Source organism: Sciurus carolinensis, chromosome 5, assembly GCF_902686445.1.
Source record: "Sciurus carolinensis chromosome 5, mSciCar1.2, whole genome shotgun sequence".
Taxonomy (NCBI): domain Eukaryota; kingdom Metazoa; phylum Chordata; class Mammalia; order Rodentia; family Sciuridae; genus Sciurus; species Sciurus carolinensis.
In genome coordinates, this window is record NC_062217.1 from 68948850 (window position 1) to 68967748 (window position 18899).

The 18899-nt window shown below is 36.6% G+C and overlaps 1 non-coding gene across 1 annotated transcript; it reads left to right on the plus strand.

Annotated features, from left to right (window-relative positions):
- The first annotated feature begins 16077 nt into the window (after nt 1-16077).
- Nucleotides 16078-16151, plus strand: Trnaa-ugc (transfer RNA alanine (anticodon UGC)). Its single transcript has one exon. It is a non-coding gene; the product is annotated as a tRNA-Ala (tRNA).
- Nucleotides 16152-18899: the final 2748 nt, after the last annotated feature.

Genomic DNA, 18899 nt, shown 5'->3' on the forward strand with positions numbered 1-18899 from the left:
GCTCTATCACTGAGCCACAACCCCAGCCCCTAGAAAGAACATTTGATACAAAAAATATTAGGTATTAGATCAAATGATGCTGGATCGATTGATTACCCATACGTGGAAAACTGATTCTCTACTCTCCCATTGTACCATGAATAAAATTAAGTACAAATGGATAATAGTATTAAATTTAAAAACTGAAACAATAAAACGTATAGAAGAAAACAAGATCAAATCATTGTGACTTTGGGATCAGAAAAGATTTACAGTTTCTGAACTAGAAAATAAATTTGATAAACTAGACCTTTTCAAAATTAAAAACTTTTGCTTCTATACAAGGTACAAAGGACACCGTTCGACACTAAAGAACAATATACCACTGTTAAATGCAATCATGAGAATGAATCTCAAATGCATTATGCTAAGCAAAAAGAAGCCAAATCCAAATACTATATACTATATAGTGTTATTTCAATGACAATCTAAAAGACTCTCAAAAAATTTAAAAAGATAAACACCTATTTAATAGTGAATATATAAAATATTTGGTATCAATAAAAGAAAATAATCTAGTATTTAAAACATAGGTAAAAATTTGAGTAACTTCTTCACCAAAAAACTATGTGGATAGAAAATAATCATAAAAAGATGTTCAATATCATTAGCCACAAGGAAAAGCAAACAAAACCCACAGTGAGATATTTCTATATATCTAAAGGAACAACAATAAAATACAGAAATGAGAGTGCCAAGTGCTGTTGTCCAGACAGTGTAACTAGAACTCTTGATACATTCTGGGTAGAAATGGAAAATGGCACAGTCACTTTGGAAAAACAATATGTTAGTTTCCTTCAAAATTTTAAATGTTCATTTACTGTGTGACCCAGCAAACTTATATCTAGGACTTTTTCCTCTAAAATCATAAATTTATTTTCACACAAAAAACTGTACATGAATATTTATAGTGACTTATTCATAATCACCAAAAATTGGAAATGACCCAAAAGTCTTTCATCTGGTCAGTGAAAATAAATAATATTATTGCTTCATAAAGGAATACTACTCAATGATGAAGAGCAATATACTACTGTTAAATGCAACCATGAGGATGAATCTCAAACATTCTGCAAAACATAAGGAAGCCAGACTCAAAGGCTATATGCTATATAATTTTATTTCTATGATAGTCTAAAGTGAAAAATTTGTACTAACAGAAAATAGATCCGTGGTTGCCAGCATGGTAGAGGAAGTTGTTGACTTCAAAGAATATTTGGGGGGGCCATGAAAGGATACTTTGTAAGTGATGAAACTGCTCAAATCTTTATTTTGGTGATTGTTAATGTGATCACATATACTTGCTCAAACTAAAAAAAATGTATATAAAAATTGGCAAATTTTATCATATGTAAATTATACCTCAATATTTAGGTAAAAGAGAACACAAAATATCATGAAAGTGTTTTTTTTTAAGTGGTAAATATTAATCATACATGCATATAACATAATTTGACTAATGTCACTTCCCATACCTCTCCTTATCTTACCATGCTGCCTTTTTCTGGTTCTCTTCTTTTGTCCTATTGGTCTCCTGTCTATTTTCATGATGTCCTCTTTTGGTCTCTCGCCAGGTGAACACATGAGAGAAAACACATAATACTCTTTCTGAATCTGGCTGACATCACTTAACTTGATCTTCTCCTGTTCCATCCTTTTCCCTGCAAAGGTCAGAATGTCTTCTTCTTTATGGATGAATAAGATTCCACTGTGTTTATCCACATTTTCTTTATCCATTCATTTGTCAACAGACACCTAGGCTGATTCCATAACCTGTCTATTGTGAATTGTGCTACAGTAAACATGGGCATGCATGGATCTCTAAGGTATGCTGACTTAAATTCTTTTGGATAAATACCAAGAAGTGGTATAGCTATATGGTATGATAGTTCCACTTTTACTTTTCAAGAAATCTCCAGACTGATTTCCATAGCAGTTGTACTAACCACCAGAAGTGTACATGAGTTCCTTTTTCCCCACATCCTTGCCAGTGTTTATCATTATTTGTATTCTTGATTGCCATTCTGACTGGAGTGAGATGAAATCTCAGCATAGTTTTTTTAATTGTCAGTGGATCTTTATATTTATTTATTTATTTATTTACATGGGATGCTAAGAATCAAACCCAGTGCCTCACACATCCTAGGCAAGTGCTCTACCACTGAGCCACAACCCCAGCTCTCAGCATAGTTTTGATATGTATTTCCCTGCTAAAGATGTTGAATATTTTCTTCATATAATTGTGTGTCATTCGTACTGAGGCTGTTGAGAATTGTCTGTTCAGTTTATTTGCCCATTTATAGAATGCATTTTGGGGGTTATTGATCTGTTTGTTTTCCTTTTTTGGTGTTGAGTTTTTGAGTCCTTTATAAATTTTGGATATTTCAATCCTTTATTGGAAGAGTAGCTGGCAAAGATTTTCTCCCATTCTATATGCTATCTCTTTACTCTGTTATTTATTCCTTTACTGTGCAGAAGGTTTTAATTTGATTCAGTTACATTTATTGATTCTTGCTATTATTTCCTGAGTTATTGGAGTTCTATTCAGGAAGTTGTTCGGTGTGCCTGTAGGTTGAAGTGCTTGCCCTATGCTTTCTTCTAACTGTTGCAAAGTTTCTGATCTTATTCCTGGGTCTTTTATCCATTTAAAATTGACTTTTGTGCAAGGTGAGAGATAGGGATCTAGTTTCATTTTTCTACATGTGGACATCCAGTTTTCCTAGCACCTTTTATTAAAAAGGCTGTCTTTTCTCCACCATGTATTTTGTGCCCTTTTGTCAAAAATCAGATGACTATGGTTATGTGATTTTGTTTTTGTGTCTTCTATTCTATTCAGTGGTTGACGTGTTTGTTTTTATGATAGTACCAGGCTAATTTTTTGTTAATATGGTTCTTCAGTATAATTTGAAGTCAGGTACTATGATGTTCCAGATTTGCTCCCTTTGCTAAGCTTTGCTTTGGCTATTCTGGGTCTTTTATTCTTCCATGTGCATTTTAGAATTTTTTTCCTAGTTCTATGAAGAATATCATTGGTATTTTAATGGGAATTACATTGAATCTATAAATCACTTTTTGCAATTTGGACATTTTAACAGTATTAATTCTACCTCTCCATGAACAAGAGTGAGATTTCCATCTTCTAATGTCTTCTTCAGTTTCTTTTTTCAGCATTCCGCAGTGTTACTTTTAGAGATCTTTCCCCTCCTTGGTTAGATGTATTCCTATATGTTTCATTTTTAAAACTATTGTGAATTGAATTATTTTCCTGATTTCTTTCCTAGGAGATTCATTTTTGATGTATAGAAAAGCTATTGATTTTATATGTTGATTTTGCATTCTGCTTCTTTGTTAAATTTATCACCTCTAGAAGTCTCTGGCTCTTAGAAGACCTTGGTCTTCTAAGTATAGGATCATATCATCTGCAAACAGGGATAATTTGACTTCCTCTTTTCCTATTTGTATCCCATCTACTTCTCTCTTTTGCCTAATTGCTGTGGCTAAAATATCAAGTACTGTATTGAATAGGAGTGATGAGAGTGGACATCTTAGTCCTGTTCCTGATTTTATAGGAAATGCTTTCAGTTTTTCCCCTTTCCATGGGATATTGACTTTGGGTTTGTCATGTGTAGCCTTTATGATGTTGAGGTAAATTCCTTCTATCCCTAATTTGTTGTTGTTGTTCTTTTGAATCATGCAGGATGTTAAATTTTTTCAAAGTTTTTTATGAATCTATTGAGATGATCATATTTGATTTTTGTCCTTGGATCTATTTATGTGGTGCATTATATTTATTGATTTGCATTTGTTGTTCCATCCTTGAGTCCCTGGGATGAAACCAACTTGATCATGGTGTATGGTTTTTTAATGTGTTATTGAATTTGATTTGCTGATATTTTATTAAGGATTTTTGCATATGTGTTCAAGGGTATTGATCAGTAATATTTTTTCCTTAAAGTGCTCTTATCTGATTTTAGTACCAGTGTGAAAATGGCTTCATAGAATGAGTTTGGAAATGTACCCTCCCTTCCTATTTCATGGAATAATTTGAAGAGCATTGTCATTAGTTATTCTTTAAAAATCTGACAGCTGTGAATCCACCTGGTCCCAAGCTTTTCTTTATTGGGAAGGTTTATGTTACTGCTTTAATCTCATTGTTTCTTATTGGTCTGTTTAGGTTTCCTATATACTCCTGGTTCAGATTTGGTAGGTTGTATGTCTAGAGATTTATCCATTTCTTCTAGCTTTTCCAACATATTGGAATATAAGTGTTCAAACTGGTCCCTAGTGATACTCTAGATTTCTCTTGTGTCTGCTGGATGGTTTCCATTTTCATCTCTAACTTTATTAATTTGGGTCTTATTTTCTTTGAGTAGTTTAGCTAAGGGTTTATCAATCTTGTTTATCTTTTCAAAGAACTAGCTCTTTGTTTCATTCATTCTTTGTGTTGGCCTTTTCATTTCTATTTCACTAATTTCAGCTCTGATCTCTGTTCTTTCCTTCTACTGTGGTATTGGTTGACTTCCTTTTTCTCTAGAACTTTGAGCTATATTATTAGATTATTTACTAAATCTCTCTCTCTCTCTCTCTCTCTCTCTCTCTCTCTCTCTCTCTCTCATTTGGGCCTTCATAGCTATAAACTTCCATCCTAGAACAACCTTTTCTATATGCCACAGACTTTGGTATGTTTGTTTCAAATTTCATTAAATTTTCTAAGAATTTTAAAATTTTCCCTTGATTTCTTCACTGACTCACTCATCATTCAAAAATCTGTTAAATCTCCATGCAATTGTAAAAGTTATGTAGTTTTACTTGCTGTTGATTTCTAATTTTATTCCATTGAATTCAAGAGATAATTTCAATTTTTTAATTTGCTGGAACTTTTTTAATTTGCTGGTTGTAGGGAGTGGGCAAGGGGGCCTTGGCAGCTTTCAGATCTCAGCCACTCCACTACACAAGTTACTCAGACAGCCAAGTTCAAGAGTGTTTCCAAGTGATAATATTTTTCTTTATTCCTAGAGGGATGAAGCTATAGGGATTTAAACCATTTGAGGGCTGCAAGCTTAGGCATGGTTTTTGCAAAATGACTCTCTGCCACAGTCCTCCAACAATAAATTGAAAAAAGGAGGGCGCTTCCCACACACCAAGTCTCTTCATAGCTCTTTGTGGCTTCTCTGACTTCCGTTTCTGAAATAAACTTGTCAGCTTTTCCTCCTTTTATTTCCCTTTCCACCCTTCCTCAAAGACCTGTTCAGATGCTACAGATACAGGTTCCAAGCTAATAGTCTTTCCTGTTTTTGTTTTTGTTTTTGGTTCCAGTAACCAGAATTTCCAAGTCTTTTCAAGTCTCTGACTATCTAATATTGTATCTCCTTGCCTTCCCTCTGCCATCCACCTTGCTGATCAGCTATTGATTCCAAACTGTGGAAGAGCTGAGATCTGCAGCCTGCTTCCACTTGACCATTTTAATTCTCTGCCAATGGCAGACTTAAGTGCAGGAAGTTCCTTCCTTACCATGGACTGGGAAACAAAGGGAAATGTTGGAGTTGTTAAAATTTAGAACTCTAAAGAGCTGAGACTCAAAACTTTGCAGTGGAGAAAGCAGCAGATGCTCTAAAATCATGGGACAACATTTGTTATACAATTATAGGAAAAACAATGGAATCAACTGTTACTCTTAAATGAACTTCTGCTGCCTGGGTGAAGAAAAACTGCTAGGTTGATAGGATCAGGAGCAAGAGGTAAATTGGAAGGAGCCTTCCTCTATGCTTCCTCCAGTCTTTCCTATGTGAGTATCATGGGCTCAGGATGAGATGTACAGTTCATCCTCAGGTAGGAGAAAGCCAAAAGGGGGAATGGTGAGGCCAGCTTGCCAGGGAACAAGAATCACTAATAACCTCCTCCTCTCAGGAAGTTATGTGCTTTTCCTATCAAGTCTTTTTCCTATTAGGAAAAAAAAAATGTTCTTATGACAGCCTAGAGTGATTTGTGGGAAATTTGGTCTTCCATGGCACAGGTATCTATGTCAAAATAGAGACAACACAATCATTCAGTGGATGTCTAACTAGATTTTGTCTTTGAGCAGAGTGATGTCAAATTGGAGGGGCGTCAAGAAAATGCTGTTGCACAGGGCTCTAGTCTGTACTCAGTACTCTTCCATGTTTCAATCGGGGAGTGGCCTGGGTGATATTTACAGGCAACTTTGCAAAGAGTGCAAAGTTGAGCATGCTCAACACCATGGGAGCTAACCATAGACCTTAAGTGATCTCATGAGCTGAATAATTAATAGATTAATTAATAAGCTAATTAATAACAAAAGAATTCATAGGTTTATGTACATAATATACCCAAAGAAGGAGCCTTTGCACAAATTCAATCAGGCAGCCTTGACAAAATATGGGTTTGATGAGAAAGTAAAATGCAGGGAGTGACAAGCTTGCTTCAAGCCTGCAATGAAGCTTTGGCTCCATGTCTCCAGTGCAAAAACAAGCATCACATTGCATGTATCAAACAAGCAAGCAAAAACTAAGAGGTCATCTAACCATTATCTTGGAGGGGTGGGGGAATCAAAATCAGCATTATTAGCATATACTTGCCAAATTAATGAGGATTGTAGAGAATACAAAAAAGAATTAGACAATCGCTACAAAGACTTTGTAATTGAATATTACACCTGAGGACAATATAAAAAAAGTCTTATTGTTTTGCAAAACAAATGAAAAATATAAAGTAAAACTTAGGAGAAATTTAATAGTCATTCAATAGTCAATAGAAAATGAACTGGCAAGGAATGCAATAAGTAGTTCTTTTGCTCTATAACTGACAAAAATGAAAGAAAATTTTTGTTACCCTATGTACATGTATGATTACATGAATGCTATGAATCTACATTGTGCACAACCATAGAAACAAAAAAGATGTACCCCTTTTGTGTATAATGAATCAAAATGCAGTATGTAAAAATAAAAAAAATTAAAAAATAAATCCCTTTTTGCTAAAAAAAAAAGGAAATTAGCTTAAATTATAATAGCCTGAGAGATTTTATAATTACCTCTCTACTGAGCCAAATTTGAAAAATATTCACTCTCCATTCACAAAGAACAATTTCTTCTTTCTAATATATGTGTTAAATGAATGCCCTGGTCATATTATTTGTCTTTTTTTTAAGTCCATGTCTTGTCCTGTTAGTATTTAGCACAATACCACATGTAATTAAGTACTTAATATGGCCTTTAGATGTCAAAATAAACAGTAAAGATTTTCCTGTCTAGTATCTGGTGAACATGGGCCAGATGTGGCCAATTGCTTCATTTTCCAAAGCAATTTGCTATTTTTTGCTTAAGAAACTTTCAGCTTCCTTGGATATTGATTTACAGAAAGAAGCTAAATTGAAAATTAGCTCCCCTGTGAATGTGTCTGCTTATATGATAAAGTACTTTGGACACAGCGCTCTTGTCATTTTTTAAAGTGGTCATAGTCTATTATGCAAATTCATCATTCAGGATCTAAATTACACTGAGGTCTAACATCCTTGGGTATGATAGACATTAATTGTTATTTATGATGTGTCCATTATGTCTAATGCAACTAATTTACAAAGTTGTATCTTTTGCCAAATTAAATGCTCTTTAAAGATGTGTTTATGTAAGGATTCTTCAACAATGCATGAATTGTACCAGGAAAGTCTTCCTGGTGATCTTGAAGAAGAGAATGGATTCTCAAGATCTGCAAGAAAGCCTAAGGCTGCTGATGGGGAGTTGAAATGTGGAACATTTTCAGTTCTGTGATTTTTTACCCTGCTATTGTTAGTTAAAATGCATTTAGGGGAGATTCAACACAAGTGACAGATTAAGGTAGATGATGAACTAATAGATGGATAGATGGTTGTAGATGGAAAGATTTTAGAGGTCTTCCTTATTCAAAGTTTTCATTTCACTGACATGTAAGAAGGTGAGGTCTAGAGTCATCAGATTGCTTATTTAGCCCAAGTTAGTCTTCAGAATATCTCACTCATATTTGTAATACACAATGTTGCTTTTGCTGATTTATCATCTTGTGTGGGTAGACACTATCTTCTAATAATGCTAGAAAGTATAGATTCATTAAGTTCTTTGTAATTTGCATCTTGTAGCCAAAGTAAAATAATTTCTTTATTTGATAAGGCAATGCTAATCTTAGGGTTTACTACTAAATTTCAATCCAGGGAGCATGACACCTTTGAAAATTTATATGGGAGATTCTAACAGAGTTTTAACTTACTAACCACCAAATTTCTGCTATAAAACCATCCATGCAAAGAACATGGTTCATTTATCTACAATGGTATCACATTGACCTTAAATTAAATTTTCATACAATTTAACAAGATGCAACAATACAGTGGCCATGATTTATTTGTGATACATATGACATAATCATAAAAACATCAGGTCATCCAGAGTCAGCATTTTTGCATCATATTATTCTTTAAATTATTTTTCATTTTGTAAAATGTAGTCAAATTATTTTAGATGACATCAGTATGCATAGAATATAGTATATTTAATAGTTAAAGTCTCCTAAAATATTTCTTGTAACTAACAGAAATTTATTAAGTAATAAACCAGGAAGCTCATTAATGTGAAACCATTAATTTTCTTCCTCTAATATTGTTATGAGAGATTCCATTTTAATTTCAAGTGTGAGTGGTTGATGTAAGAGTGCAATTTTTATTTCAGTAGTTAAAGAATGATTACATTTTGTTTCTGTCAAATATTCTCAAGGATTCATAATTCTGGGACTGTTACTTTGAATTCTATTAATAATAATCCTCCAACAAATTACTGACTTTTGTAATGCATCTGATATGTGCTGGTTAAGACGTAAGGATTTGGAAAGGAATAAAGCACATACTTTGTCTTCAGGTACTTGTCCTCAAGTCTAAATGGAGGTAAACACAGGCTCAAATAAGCACTAACAGGTCTTACAACCACAGTGATTGAAGTAGGACATTGAATACACAGGATATTTTGGGTTGTACAAAGGTATCATTCCATGTGCCCTCTTGACATGCTATCCAGCTGGTCTTCATATTTTGACCTCCAATTCCTCTAAAAATATTTTTTTACCTTCTGCCCAATGTAATGCTGCTACCATATGCATCCAGGTATTTATTACCTAATCAGTACCACACAAATATCTGAGATTTTTTCAAGTAAGCAATGAATGCCTAGTGAGTCATCTTAATTTACTCATTTTGACCCAGAAGTAGGCTCTCAACCATTCAGGTTATAAATTTGGTGGAATTTTTGGTTGAAAAGTATTTCCTGCAAAACCATGTCCACCAGAATATGAAGTATATCACAAAATGCTGCATTTTGTGAAGTATATCACAAAATGTTCCCTTCTTGTTTCTTCAGTGTAACTGATGGCCCCTTTCACTCACTTGTAGGGCAAAAAGTAGAGAACAAATATGTTTACATTATTTAACTTCTGAATTTGAATAAGACATCTTTTCCTGGTAGCCAGGTCCCCAGGCAGAGTGAACAAAGTAAATTCTTTTAATTTACCAAACCACCACCCCTATCATGTACTTTCCCCACTACATGGCACGTACACACTTTTCTAGTAAGTTGGAAGATATGAGAGTTGGGGGCATAAGGAGATGGAGAGTGATGTGCATAGCCTCCTCCTTGAGATACTCCACAACAGATCAGTGGGATGGATTTCCTCCCAAGCATGGGGTAATTTTGAATGTGTAACTGCTTCTTTCCTGGTGTTTGCTCTTGAGCAAACTTCCTGATCTAGCCAGAACGGTCTGGCAATCGTGAAGGACACCAGAAAGAAGGTAGAAAGAGAGACAGTTGGAAAGAGGCAAAAACTCTCCCACATGTGCAAGGTAGGAATCCTCAAGTTTGCTATGGTCATAGATAAGAGTAGGGGGTAGGTGCTAGCTGGAAGCATAAATTTGTTACCAACAGGAAAACCTGGGCAGGAAGAGAGGCACTCTGAGTAATAAAGCCATGAATGAATAGAAGTGGCAGATGGGGAGAGATGGGGAGGAGGAAAACCCTGGTCATGTCTTCTCAGGGTTACCAACTCCAATTAGTTACTGAAGAGGTCTAGGGGGATCAAAAGTAACTCAGAAGACGGCCACATTGGGCTCCATTCACACTAAGAGGGGTGACAATCGAGGCCCTAGCAGTTGGGCATTGCCACAGCCCTAAGACAGTGCTGGGTTTTGGCCTTGCTCCTCTTCTGCAAGTTCCTTCTTAGAGCTGTGTGAGGTTATACAAGGACACCATGCAACCCAGAGGAGGCGGCTTTACAATGAACAGTGCTACAATCATAATGCCGGTGTTGAGTGGAATATGTTTGAATATACTGAGTTCACTGAAATGGGAGGAGAGATTAACTTGTCCAAGCAGATGGGGGTGGGGTGCTCAGGAGTCAAGAAAGCAAGTCAGGTGCAAAATAGAGCAAAACCCTTGTTTGCAAACATCTGATTTGTGAAAGAAAAATGTATACTTGTTACATACTAGAGGAATATTCATTGCTTCTCTTTTGAAGCATGTGAGAATTGACTATTTGGAAGACATAATGTGAACAGAGTTACAGTTCCTCAATTCTAGGGGAAGAATACCCAAGATAAAAATTAAGATTAACTAGAGAGGAACATGCAGCAATATAAAAATATAAAATATCATTTTTCATTGTAGGCTTCCACACTAAATTCTCTCTCCAGCTCACTGAACTCTCTGAGATGAATGCCAAAGCCTGATGCTCCCGCCCTTCCAGATGCCCCAATCCTCTGCAACCCATGCACAACAAACATTGTGAATAACCACTGTGGAAAGACAATCAAAAATGGAGATTCACCACCCAGGTTTGAAGGATATCTGCATGGCCAGTGTTTCTCTAGGAGAGATTTGAGAAATGGTGACAGGAAGACCAAGAAGGAAGTCTATAAAAGATGGTAGACAGGTATCTTTATGACTCAGGAAACAGGAAACCTTGCTTGAGAGTTCTAGAGAGTTGACTTTGTGCCAAGCTATCTTAATGTTGTCCCAAAAGCCAGCAGAAGGGGAGACATCTTTACTTTTCTTCATTTTCTCTAGGATATTGGTTCTAAAAATGTGATCCTTAGACTAACAGCCTCAGCATTATCTGAAATCTTACTAGAGATGTACTTTGTTGGGCCTAACACCAGTTCTTTGAAACTAGAACTCTGGCTTGGAGTCTAACAAACTGGTTTTAATAACAAACTCTGCAGGTGATTCTGATAACCTCTTAAGTCCAAGAATCATTATTCTGTGATGTTGAGGGTGTTGGCAATCATGCATGTCTTATATACTTACTCTCATCTTTAGCATTTTCTTCTAAATTGCTGGCACTCTTTTGTTCAATTTTTTGGTGATATCATGAGCTCATTAGGAAATGCCATGGTCTTGTCTGAGAATGTTCAGACAAGAATCAGTTTAAGCCACTAGGGGTGTAGGTAGTGGTAAAGCAAATACTTGGCATGCTTAAAGCTCTTGGTTCGTTCCCCAGCACCAAAACAAAAGAGCTAGGACTCATTCTTCAGTTTCAAATGCTCCTAAACAGTTTGTTGACTGAAACATTAAGGGACTGCAGTTACCTAGTCATGGTACCAGGGAAGGCAAGAAAAGAACATGAGTTATGAAAATCACACCTAAATATATCGTATTAAAAGATGTTCAAAGATAACAGATATTAAAAGAGGAAAATACATTAGGAATGATAATAATGACAAACTGTAAGAGCAATGTATAGATTTAAAATTATAATTAATATAATCAAGATACTCAAAAGCAAAGTAGACACTCTTGGGATAAGACTGAATTTCTGGGAAGAAACAAGGATGTGAATTAACTCTAAAGCAATATCTAAAATGTTTGGATGTTTTTCCCATGACTATGGATTCTGAGTCCTGTGATAAGCAAGGCTACCACTGGAAAGTTTGGGGTTCAGTTATAGGAATTAGGATTCATTCAGTGTACAATTAGGGAAGGAACAAGCCCCCAGATTTTGGAATGCTAGGAATGGAATGTCACTAAGGAAGAAAGGAAAGGAAGAAGTCATCCAGAGGCACACAGAACAATATTACTGCCTCACAATTCTGCCTTTAGCTGGTTCCAGTCATCCTCACCTGGACCCAGGTGAGTGGCAGCTATGGTTAACATGCTTTTATCCTGTTTGTGCAAAGACGTATTTCAACTGGGATTTTGGACATAATTATATATACTGCAAGTGAGGGCAGCAATGCTTTAGAATATAGGTCTTTTGAAATTGGAAATGGGGGTCAAGAAAGTGTCACCTCAGAACAAGTTTGAATCTCTGACCCAAGAACCAAAGCTATCTTTCCTAAGTATATGACTTCAGCTTAGGTGATCAGTATCTGTCCCTTTATCCTTTCATGGGTCACATCATACAGGCATGCAGGGACTAATTTTCTACTTGGTCACTCATAGGAGGTTTTTGAGGCAGGATTATCACAAGTTCAGATCTCCTGGTTGTTAGCTTCTGAGGAAGCCTAATATTTTTTTAACTTGAAGGTCATACTTAGCTCCATGATAAATCCAATCTTTTATATTCCAGCTAACTATGCATATTAAAATACACACAATATTTCTTTCAGGAGAAGTTAAGAATATATGCTGAAAATTTTTATTAAACAATTTCTTGAAATGTTTTAATTATATAAGATGATATAAATTATTTTAATTGAATAAATAAAATCAATTAAACCTGTGGTTGACTTAAAATAGGAATATTTGATATGCTTCCTGTTTCCTTAAGAATGATTCTTAGTGCAGGCCATATAGCCCATCTGGTAGAGTGCCTGCCTCTCATGCTGGAGGCCCGGGTTCGAGTCCCCAGCACTCTGGGTTTGTGGAAATTACCAACAAGAATGATTCTTGTGATAACCTAGGGTGAATTAAACATAACTACACTGACAAGGCAAAATTGGGCCTATATGGACCATATTAGAAGATTAAGCACATTATTCCAAGTAAAAGCCCTCAATAACTAGCTATTTGGCAGCAACATTTTTCTGTTGAACAAATAAATAGTTGAGATTCTCAATTGGTTGGTCATGGTTGTCCAATTTATCTTTCAGGCCAAGTTAGCATTTAGTCCAGTGTCCTGTGACATGTTCAGTGAACTTTAACTGGAGGTCATTTTGTTGTAGGTTGGATTGGTGGATGCCAGATAGTCCCTCTTTGCTTTTGGGAATGGCTTGGCCTTGGAAAGGTGTCCCCCAAGTCTACCTATATCCCCATTTCAATTTTCCCCACTCCTCTTCCAGTATTAGCTTGTACATATGTCGTCAGGTGAATTTTTGTTTCAACCAGTTTCAGTAGAAGTCCCCCTTTACTTGAAAGAGATCAAGCAGATATAAAAATCTGCTAAGAGAAACCCATTTTATTCCTACCAGGAAGCCAACTTTAGAGAAGCTGCCTACCTCCCTGGCAATTCTGGCAAGGAGGTGGAGCAGGAGAGGGGGAAGAATAGAGGTTCTGATCTGCCACCTGTGACTAAAGCACATTACTTCATTCTTTTAAGTCTATATTTCTTCATTTGTGTAATGAAGCTTCCTTGTTCATGAACTGTCAGGTCAAATAAAGCTCTATATATTCCTGATGGAGCATTGAGCAAATCATTCAGAAATCCTGAACTTTGAGCTAGCACTAATAATTGGGTATACTTTGGATTATATCTCATGAGGTTTTATGTTTTGTATGAAAGTTGTGCTTGGAACAGACATTATTACCTCAGGTACATATATGACTACATGACTGCTGAGATCTTACAATATGTATAATCAGAAAAATGAGAAATTACACTCCATTTATGTATGATCTATAAAGATGTATAAATACATTCTACTGTCATGTACAACTAATTAGAACAAATAAAAATATTTAAAAAAAGAAAGTTGTGCTTAATAATTGTTAGATTCTGGAAGAGATGATTCATGCCAAAGATTTGTACCACCTTGCCATATTATAGAAACGTAGTTGGGAGATGTCTTCTTAGCTCCTCTAACATCTATGTAGACTACTTACATAGCTATTATCAATGAAATGAAAGTAATTACACTGCTACAATCAATGACTGTGAGTAATGTGCATTTCCCCCTGGCCGTGGTGTTAAGTATCCATGTGCTTTCTTAAACTGCCTTTCCCATCCACCTGCTACCGAGCAGGTAGATGTTGATGCTCAGGTGACCACAGGCAGGCAGACAATGGTAGAAAAGAAGGGTAAGGAACCTGAGTTACCATTTTTAAAAAATTAGCATGATTAACATTATTCCCATTACATATACAGTGTCTGAAATCTAGTAGTTGCCCAATTAATTCACAATGAGTTCACGTGTAAATGTATGTAATGTTAATGTGCAAGGTCTTGCATCCTATGCTAAGATAAAACAAAGAGCAAGACTTACAATATTTCAGTCTAGTAAGAAAGAGGAACAAGAATTATAATAAGTTTATAAATGTTAAGATAAGGATAATATTATGAACCATATTAACACATGTCATTGGGACCAGGAGACAAAAAGACAGTGTAGGTAAAAAAATAATTGGATTCAATCAGGAAGACTGGGGCTGGTGGGAAAGGAAAGAAAATAAAAAGCTAATATCTACAAAGCCCTTCCCCCTCCTCCTCCACCTGTTGCCAAAGTAACTTGCCTCCTGTGATTGTTCCTCTCTACAAGGAGCTGTTAATGAATGGATGCCTCCTGACTACTCCCTTCCTTTCCCACTCAGGATCACTCCACCTTTGGCACACCTTTGGACCACTAATCACCTTCACAAGATGGGGGAGGAGAGGCCACGAGCACAAAAGAATTCTAAAATGTATAATAGGGATAAGACACCCCCACTTGTTTGGACACCCAGCTCTGGGGACCCTTCTCTGAAGAGAAGTCTATCTCTGTTCTATCCTTTAAATAAAACTTGCTTTTTCCACTTGCCTTGACATTTCTCGCATGTTCAGTCTTCCACATCTGGGGAAATGGAACTTGGCCCCGATTTTCATCACCAGCATCAGTAAGAACACTGAACACAGACTGAGGGAAGCATTCTAAGAATAAGTAACCTCAAAAACTGATACCTAGTGGCAGGGAAGTTAGCTCACTGAAGAGAAGTTCTGTGAAGGAAGGTTAGGGCTCAGAGCTCTAAGGAACTTCCATGTATGTTCACCTGCCTGTCCATAACTAGGACCTAAAACCAAACTCAACAACCTGGATGGATAGAAACAGCAGAGTCATCTAGATCCTCATCGATGAGGGCTGTCCTAGGAGGTACGACACATAGGGAAAGCCCTGCCAAGAGGCACTACAAATTTTTCAAGGTATGGGTCACAGTCAATACTTGAGCACATAGTGAGGTCCCAATCAAAGGAGTGGAAACTGGGAAAGGTAAGACTTACGGGGACAGAATCACAGACATTGTTTCTCAGGCAGCAGGACCACAGCCACTTCTTGGTCTTTTGAACAGAAATTTAGTGCGAGGCAGAGATTTGAGACAGCAAGTCTAAAAAGGATGAATAACTACAATACATGGGGATGATTCATACTGCAATTGGTGAGAAAAGAGCAAGCCACTAGGTCACAGAACAACACAAGAATGGTATTGTGTGCTTGATGTGGAGTCTGAGTGACTTACTATTGAATGCCATTCGATGAGACATGATAGGAATTGAGATGTTGAAATAATGTCTGCCCCTCCCTGGAAGGTTCAGAGACTTCCTGAAGGAGGAGGAAGTAGAGGCACAGGGAGGTACTAGAAATAATGAACCAGGTGTCTCTTGCTCCTGTACTGAGGTTGGGGGAGAGCTTTGTCTCTAATTCATTTCATCCATGGGATTGAGTGAGCCGCTTAGATTGTTACCTCTTTGGAGCGCAAGACTGATTTTTTTCAACTTTGTATTTCCAGCAATTTACATTATTCTGTGTACAAAGAAAATGTTTAGTAATATAAATACAACACATGAATATGAAATTATCAATGAAAGTAGTCAATAATAGGGGCCTGGGGATATAGCTCAGTTGGTAGAGCGCTTGCCTTGCAAGCACAAGGCCCTGGGTTCAATCCCCAGCACCCCAAAAAAAAGAAAGAAAGTAGTCAATAATAGAATGTTTTACTTGAGTTCAATGTTTTACAAAATGTGACCTCTGGACGATCATCATCATCATCATCATCATCATCATCTGGGAACTTATAAATACCAGGATCAAACCATAGTGTGTTTTTTTGTTGTTGTTTTTTTTTTTTGGAGGGGGGGCGAGTTGACAGGAATTGAACTCAGTGGCACTTGACCCCGAGCCACATCCCTAGCCCTATTTTGTATTTCTTTTAGAGACAGGGTCTCACTGAGTTGCTTAGCATCTCTCATGTTTTAACAAGACTTCCAGATGATTCTGAGGCACTACTAGTTTGAAAACCACTGTATTTATTCATGAAACTTTTTGCTAAGACTGTGTAGATTAAAGAACTTCATAAAGTAGCACAAACTTCTGAGCTTTTTCTTTTAAAGTAAAAGTCTATTGAATTTGATAAGGAATTTCCTTAACCATTGTTATTCAGTGGGCAGTATGTAAAGGTTCCATGCATTCGTAATACTGTGTTTTCAATAGTTCTTCCAAGAGCCCTGGATTTTATAACTTTCCAGGGATATCCTGCCTTTGTTTCACATACAGGATTTCCATTGATGTTGGGTGAAGTTCAGCAAGCGGGTCAATGGCAGGATGCAGTATTGGATTGCAAGGGTGGAGGCCACGTGCCCCTCCCACCGCTACATTCTTCCTCTCTTCCTGCTTCAAGTGTGTGAGCATGTGGCTGCATTTTGATTTGCACCTGAGGCTCGTGAGGCCAGCCATACATCAATCACAAAATTGATGTTTGAGTCACTTTTCACCATTGTTTGAAGAGATTGTTGCCATCAAGGAAGATTACTGTACCTTCTTGTTTTCAATTTTATCTAATAGACTGAGTTAAATTATCAAGTAGTCTATTTATCTAATAGACTAAATTTAAGATTAGCTAAGACAATCTTATCTGAGACCTAAGGTTTCAATTTAATGGGAACCCAAAGTCAATCTGAGCTGACTTTATGACAGCTAATCAATACCTTTAATGGGATGCTTCATGATGTCATCATTTCCTTGAAATAAATGTCCTAGTGTAATACAGCAGTGTCTAATGTGACCAAAACATACTTAAAATACAGTGGTTCAGAACACGCAGATACTTACTGTTTTGTTTTTATTATACATGTTGAATTCTTCCAGTGCTGAGGAATCTTTAACTGTTACTTCAGAATGCCCACATTGTTTAAGATAATGACTGATGGTTTCAGTACCCAGCAACCCTGGGTAAATATTACAATCAGGTCTACTCCTGAAATAAGTCAGAGGTATAACTAACTATAGAAATTAAGTTTTCCTGATGGAACCAGGGCAGTCTTTCAGATTTTACTGTGCATGCAAATCACCTGAGGATCTTGTTAAAATGCAGAGTCTGATTTAGTAGGTCTGGGATGGAGCTAGAGATTCTGCATTTCTAACAAGCTCCAAGGAAATGCAGATGCTGCTAATCCACAAACCACACTTCAGGGCACCAAGTCACTGGAAGGAATCCTACTGGGAAAGAAAAATCAAAATGCAAAATAATTTATCTGCAGCTATTTGGTTCTGCTCTTCTTTATTTGAAAATAGAATTATTTTTTAAAATATCATGCTCAGAACACTGCCACTGATTTTACTTTTACAAAATGTTGTCATTTCTATATTTGTCATTGTGCTTCAATTTGTGTTTAAACTATCTAATTTATGAGAATGTTTGGAGTAGTGTTATTACAGTAACATACCATATTTCACTGTATAATTGTTGCAGATTTTATGCCAAATCCTCTTGCAAAAATGTTGGGTGCAAACATTATGTGAAGCTTTTTTTTTTTTTTTTTTAGCAGTGTTACTTAAAAATCATTTATTACTAAACTATCTTTGGTGCAAGATTAGGATGCATGGGATACTCATGAATCCATGCTAATGCTTGGCAATGATTTTGTGGTGGAGTATGGTATTCTCAGATTTCTGGTCTGTATAGAGTAAGGGGCTCATGTTACTACTTCCTTGCTGACATGAAAACAGGAGAATATGGGATGAGTAGAGACAGGTTTGTTTTCAAGCTTTGACGGGTGAATTGCACAGCTACTTTTTGCTCTAGATTTTCTACTGTCCCCATAAAAAGTGACAGAGCAGTCATTTTTTTTTCCAGAAGAGCAGGTCTTTTCCTTTCATAAACATTGAATGCTTTTTCTCCAACAATCCAAACTTTGATGATGATCATGAAGCTCTGCTTACAGAGAAAATAATTTCCAGTCTATGTTTTAACCTTTTTTTTTTTTTTTTGTTCTTTCAGTTATTTCCCATTTCTCCAAGGTGACAAGTAACAATATAACAATGCTAGCCTTTCTTTTTTTAAATCTCTACACAGACCTCTCCCTCTTCCACCTAACCTACCCTTGAGTTCACGTGATCCTGATAGAACAAGGAACAGCTCTGGGTGGACCTCTTCTCTCTTCATAATCACTGTTATTTTTAACTTGAAAAATCCACCTGGGCCAACCACTGCCTGCTTGCCAAGCAGAGACAGCTGCTCCCAGGGTCTGCCTAGCCACCTTATAGCCCGCCGGGAAATGTGCCCACACGCAGGAGTTTGGCGTGGGGTCAGTTTGGACCTCAGGCCTTGCTGACAGCTCATCTTCACTGTGGTTTCTCTGGCATCATGCGTGGATTCTCCATCAGCTTAAAGAGAATGCTGTTGTTCCTTGCTCCGCCTCTTCAACACACA